The 6,143-nt window shown below is 39.9% G+C and overlaps 1 pseudogene; it reads right to left on the bottom strand.

Moving 5' to 3' along the window:
• Positions 1 to 1,670: 1,670 nt before the first annotated feature.
• On the bottom strand, positions 1,671 to 3,057 carry LOC133249145 (3-oxoacyl-[acyl-carrier-protein] synthase, mitochondrial-like; annotated as a pseudogene).
• Between the last annotated feature and the right edge of the window lie 3,086 nt (positions 3,058 to 6,143).

The following is a 6,143-nucleotide window of genomic DNA, read 5'->3' as shown; positions in this document are numbered from 1 at the left end:
AATGAATCTCTCTTAGTTTCACATTTCTAATTTGTAAAGTGATTGTTACATTATAAGACCATGAATATATAAGTGGGGTGTGGATTAAATCAAATATTAAATGCAAAGGTTTTGGGTGTTTTCCAGAAACTTTGCACATACTAAATAAATGTTTATTATAATTCTTATTTCCTTTGAAACCTCTTTAGTTCTCATTTTCCCACACAAAAAGCAATTTTATAACAAGAATCTAAACCATATTGCTTCAACTTTCCACTTAATTCTGGGCTGAGAAACACTTGCTAAAAAATGAAATCACAACACCAAAGGCACAATTTATGAAAGAAACAATTGATAAGCTGGATTTCATTAAAGTTAAAAACTTTTGCTCTGAGAAAGATAATGTCAAGAAAATGAGAAGACTAGCCACAGATAGGGAAAAAAATTTTTGTGAAAACATAAAGAACTGTTATCCAAAATATATAAAAAATGTATAACCACCCCCCCAAAAAAAACTGATTTAAAAATAGACAAATACCTGATCAGACACCTCCCAAAGAAATCATACCTTTGGTAAATAGAAATATGAAAAGATGCTCAACATCATATGTCATTCAGTTCAGTTCAGTTCAGTCTCTCAGTCATGTCTGACTCTTTGCGACCCCAAGAATCCCAGCACGCCAGACTTCCCTGTCCATCACCAACTCCCGGAGTTCACTCAGACTCACGTCCATCGAGTCAGTGATGCCATCCAGCCATCTCATCCTCTGTTGTCCCCTTTTCCTCCTGACCCCAATCCCTCCCAGCATCAGAGTCTTTTCCAATGAGTCAACTCTTCGCATGAGGTGGCCAAAGTACTGGAGTTTCAGCATTAGCATCATTCCTTCCAAAGAACACCCAGGGCTGATCTCCTTTAGATGGACTGGTTGGATCTCCTTGCAGTCCAAGGGACTCTCAAGAGTCTTCTCCAACACTGCTTGCAAATTAAAAAACAATGAGAAACTCCTATGTATCTATTAGAGTGGCCAAAATACAAAACACTGAGAACACCAAATGCTGGTGAGGATATGGAGCAATAAAAATTCTCATTTATTGCTGGTAAATAAATGAGAATAATTTCTCATTTATTGTTCTTGACAAAATGCAAAATGATACAGCCACTTTGGAACACAATTTAGTAGTCTCTTTCAAAACTAAGCATACTCTTATCATATAATTTAATAGCAGTCATTGGTATTTTGTGAACTATACATTACCTCCATCAAAAAACTGTATGTGGATGTTTTATAGCAGCCTTATTCATAATTACAAAATCTTGGATCTACTTTAAACGTTCTTCTGTAGAAACATGAATACACTGTGGTACATCACATAAAATGAAATGTTATTCAGTATCTAAAAGAAAAAAAAGATCTGTCCATAAAAAGACACAGAGGAATCTTAAATGCAAATTACTAAATGCAAGTATGCAATCTGAAAGTCTACATACTATATGATTCCAACTAGATGATATCTGTAAAAAACAAAACTATAGAAACAGTAAAAAAAAAAAAAAAAAAAGAGCACTGGTCACCTGGGGTTAAAGTGAAGGAAGGGCAGAACAGGCAGAGCACAGAGAATTTTTAGGATGGTAAAAGTACTTTGTATGATTTTATCATAGTGAATACATTTCATTATACATTTGTCCAAACTCATAGAGTACACAACATAGAGTGAAACCTAATGTAAACTATGGATTTTGTATGATAACAATATGTCATTGTGGGTTCATCAGTTGTACCAAATGTACCACTCTGGCGCAGGATGTAGATAATGGGGATTGTGCATGCCTTGAATAGAATATAATTGAGACCAAATTGTGATTCTGTACAGTCCAGGTTTAAAGTAGATGGCAGTTTTATGTAACAGCAAGCCAGGGTGGCAATCTTCCTCAATATCCCCAGCTGCCCCTAGCAGGTGTCCCATGGCTCTGTTGGTGGAGGAAATGGCAAGGGAGTATGCATGGCCTTTGAAAAGATGTTTGACAGCTTTGTTTCTGGCAGTGTCTCCCAACAGTGTGGAAGTATCATACATGTTGATACAGGATATCTCTTCAGGTTATACACCTGCATCTTTTACAGCAGCAGCCATATACCTTAAAGCACCTTCTCCTCCAGGATTGGGGGCAGTCATGTGACCAGCATCACCTGAGAGTCCATGGCTCAAAATGTCTGCATAAATCCAGTCCCTTCTTTGTACAGCTTGCTCGTTTCTTTTACCACCAGCACAGTGCACCTCCTCCCATTACAAAACCACCTCTGAATGAAATGGTCGACATGCTGACTTAGGATCAGAGCCCAGGCTCTGGAAAATCTAGAAAGTGATAAACAGCTGATGCAAGAATCTGTACCTCCAGTCACCATCACATCAATAGAGTCATGTGTTATAAATCTAAGAGTCTCCCACTGCATAAATTTCTGTGGTATAGGCTATGGGTAATGCTTGATTGGGGCCTTTGACTTTATATTGAATGATGACCTGGCCTGCTACCATATTGATCAGAATCTGAGGGACAAAGAATGGGCTAACTTTATTGTAACCTTTTGTTTGAAACATCAAAGCACTTTCAGAAATAACTCCAAGAGGAACCATTCCCATGCCAATTTCAACACACGATCAGCTTCTGACTGAAGATGCCAATTAGAATCTTTCAAGGCTGACTCTGTAGCCCCAATGGCCATAGTGGTGGGAGAAGACATGGACTTGACATCTGATTTGGGCACAAAGCTTTTTTCATTGAATTGATTTTCATTGCAACCTCTTGGCACATAAGCACACCACTGCAAGGGATATTGATACTCTTCACCGACCACTGAAAGGGTTCCACTCTCTCCCTGGACAGATGATCCCATACCAGCTGAGTTCAAACTCAAAGAGGTGTCATTAAGCTATGCCTATAATGACAACTTGCCTAGGTAATCAAAGTACTGGTATAGTTCCTAAAAACTTCCTTTGACTTATTAATCCTTGGAATACTCTTGTATATATTAAATGAGAGTTTGTTATTTTTAGGAAATTCTGTAAGCCTTTTGACAGCATGGTTGAGATTCAGAGAATCACAAATATTCCTATAACAGACCACAGCATATCCAGCAGGTATTCACTGTTGTTTAAATAGCTTAAAGGTTTAAGAAACAATGCTGCTGTTCAGTCGTTCAGTCATGTCTGACTCTTTATGACCCCATGGACAGAGGAGCCTGGAGGGCTCTGTTCATGGGATTTCCCGGGCAACAATATTGGAGTGGGTTGCCCTTTCCTACTTCAGAGGATCTTCCTGATCCAGGGATTGAACTCATGTGTCCTGCGTCTCCTGCATTGGTAGGCAGATTCTTTACCATTGTGCCACCTGGGAAGCCCAAAATAACATTATCTGATTTTAATTAATACTTATTGCACTCATCTCACACGCTAGTAAAGTAATGCTCAAAATTCTCCAAGCCAGGCTTCAGCAATATGTGAACCGTGAACTTCCTGATGTTCAAGCTGGTTTTAGAAAAGGCAGAGGAACCAGAGATCAAATTGCCAACATCCGCTGGATCATGGAAAAAGCAAGAGAGTTCCAGAAAAACATCTATTTCTGCTTTATTGACTATGCCAAAGCCTTTGACTGTGTGGATCACAATAAACTGTGGAAAATTCTGAAAGACATGGGAATACCAGACCACCTGATCTGCCTCTTGAGAAATTTGTATGCAAGTCAGGAAGCAACAGTTAGAACTGTACATGGAACAACAGACTGGTTCCAAATAGGAAAAGGAGTTCGTCAAGGCTGTATATCGTCATCCTGTTTATTTAACTTATATGCAGAGTACATCATGAGAAACGCTGGACTGGAAGAAACACAAGCTGGAATCAAGATTGCCGGGAGAAATATCAATAACCTCAGATATGCAGATGACACCACCCTTATGGCAGAAAGTGAAGAGGAACTCAAAAGCCTCTTGATGAAAGTGAAAGAGGAGAGTGAAAAAGTTGGCTTAAAGCTTAACATTCAGAAAACGAAGATCATGGCATCTGGTCCCATCACTTCATGGGAAATAGATGGGGAAACAGGGGAAACAGTGTCAGACTTTATTTTTCTGGGCTCCAAAGTCACTGCAGATGGTGACTGCAGCCATGAAATTAAAAGACGCTTACTCCTTGGAAGGAAAGTTATGACCAACCTAGATAGCATATTCAAAAGCAGAGACATTACTTTGCCAACAAAGGTCCGTCTAGTCAAGGCTATGGTTTTTCTTGTGGTCATGTATGGATGTGAGAGTTGGACTGTGAAGAAGGCTGAGCACCGAAGAATTGATGCCTTTGAGCTGTGGTATTGGAGAAGACTCTTGAGAGTCCCTTGGACTGCAAGGAGATCCAACCAGTCCATTCTGAAGGAGATCAGCCCTGGGATTTCTTTGGAAGGAATGATGCTGAAGCTGAAAGTCCAGTACTTTGGCCACCTCATGCGAAGAGTTGACTCATTGGAAAAGACTGTGATGCTGGGAGGGATTGGGGGCAGGAGGAGAAGGGGACAATAGAGGATGAGATGGCTGGATGGCATCACTGACTCGATGGACGTGAGTCTGGGTGATCTCCGAGAGTTGGTGATGGACAGGGAGGCCTGGCGTGCTGCGATTCATGGGGTCGCAAAGAGACTGAACTGAACTCAACTGATCATCAAACGACCTGTTTGCACTCAACTGTTTTTAGACACTAAGTCCTCTCAGACATTCCAAGACAATGAAGTGAAATGGTGATTCATTTGATTCACCCCAACAGAACTTTATAATGAAATATATACAGGAACTCCCAGCCCAATACAGACGGCAGAAAGCATCCTTTCTCAGGACTACCAAAGCCTAACTATAAATAATATTTCTGGTATCATTGGCACAAAACACATTTCAGGGCCTATTCTTTGAGGTTGATGTGAATGGACTCTCTTGATCTTCACCTTGGAGATAATCAGAGTTTCTGGGACAGTGAAGGTCAGTGTAGGTGGTCAACTCTGCATCTCGCCTGACACCCAAGGACAAAAGGAAAAGACCAGGCGCAGGTCCTCCATGAGCCTCTCCCTACCTAACCCCAACCAAACTGGGCACTGGAGGGTGGACAGACAACAGCAGTGGGCACCCGGTCCCTGCCCCTTGCTTCTGGGGCCCGTGCAGCAGCAATCCTCGGCACAATCACCTTGTTTGGTTTTAACTGATAATTTTATATGATTCCACTTTCTCTCTTTTCTTAGCATATCAGTTATACCTCTCTTTTTAGTTTTTTTAGTGGTTGCTCCCATTACTTGATATTCTGTTACATTTCATCTTTTCCTGTAATCTTTTGCACATTGCAATCCTGAGTTAATTATTCTTTCTCAGACACCCTTGTACTTCTTATGACACTACAAGACATTTTAAGGTATCTGAGCTACAAATATAGACACCAAAAAGGCATCGTCAAATTATTATTCAAGTAAAAATTCCATTCTTACACATGTGTAACTTTCTTTCCCATTGTAATGTTAAAGTCATTTGTTGAAATTAAATACAAGCTATATTCACCATGTCAGTGCTGCATAATAACCATGCAGAAACTCGACAAGCTTCAACAATATGCTTTTAATAATCTCATGAGTCTAAGAGAAAGAGATTTATATTGACCTTGGCTGGGTGTTGTTTTCAATCTCTGCCTGCCTCAGTTCTACGTCTGGATTGGCTGGCTGTCAGTTGATTTAGATGGTCCTTTCTTGGGAGACTAGGCTACTGGTATTTTCAGCTCTACTGCATGTGACTGCAACCTCCTATATGTAACCTCAGACATGTTTTAATGGAAATAACAGAGACACAAATGCACAAGTAGATTATATAAAGGTGTTTATAAGCCTTTTCATGGCTTCAAGTCTACTAACTAACATCCACTGATCATGAGTCATAAGGCCAAGTTCAGATTCAAGAGATGAGGTAGAGCTTGTCCATAATGGGCTGGCACTATAAAGTTATATGACAGAGAATATGGGTTAAAGCAGGGCAAAAATTAGAGCCAAATACTTCAATTTTCCATATTCACTTCCCTTTTTTACTTTTAATCAGTTTATAATGTATAGAGCAAAACTCTTTAAAAAATACCAGTTAGTGTTTTGCTTGAACTTT

The sequence above is a fragment of the Bos javanicus genome, chromosome 6 (assembly GCF_032452875.1).
Source record: "Bos javanicus breed banteng chromosome 6, ARS-OSU_banteng_1.0, whole genome shotgun sequence".
NCBI lineage: Eukaryota > Metazoa > Chordata > Mammalia > Artiodactyla > Bovidae > Bos > Bos javanicus.
This window is presented reverse-complemented; position numbering and strand designations above follow the sequence as displayed.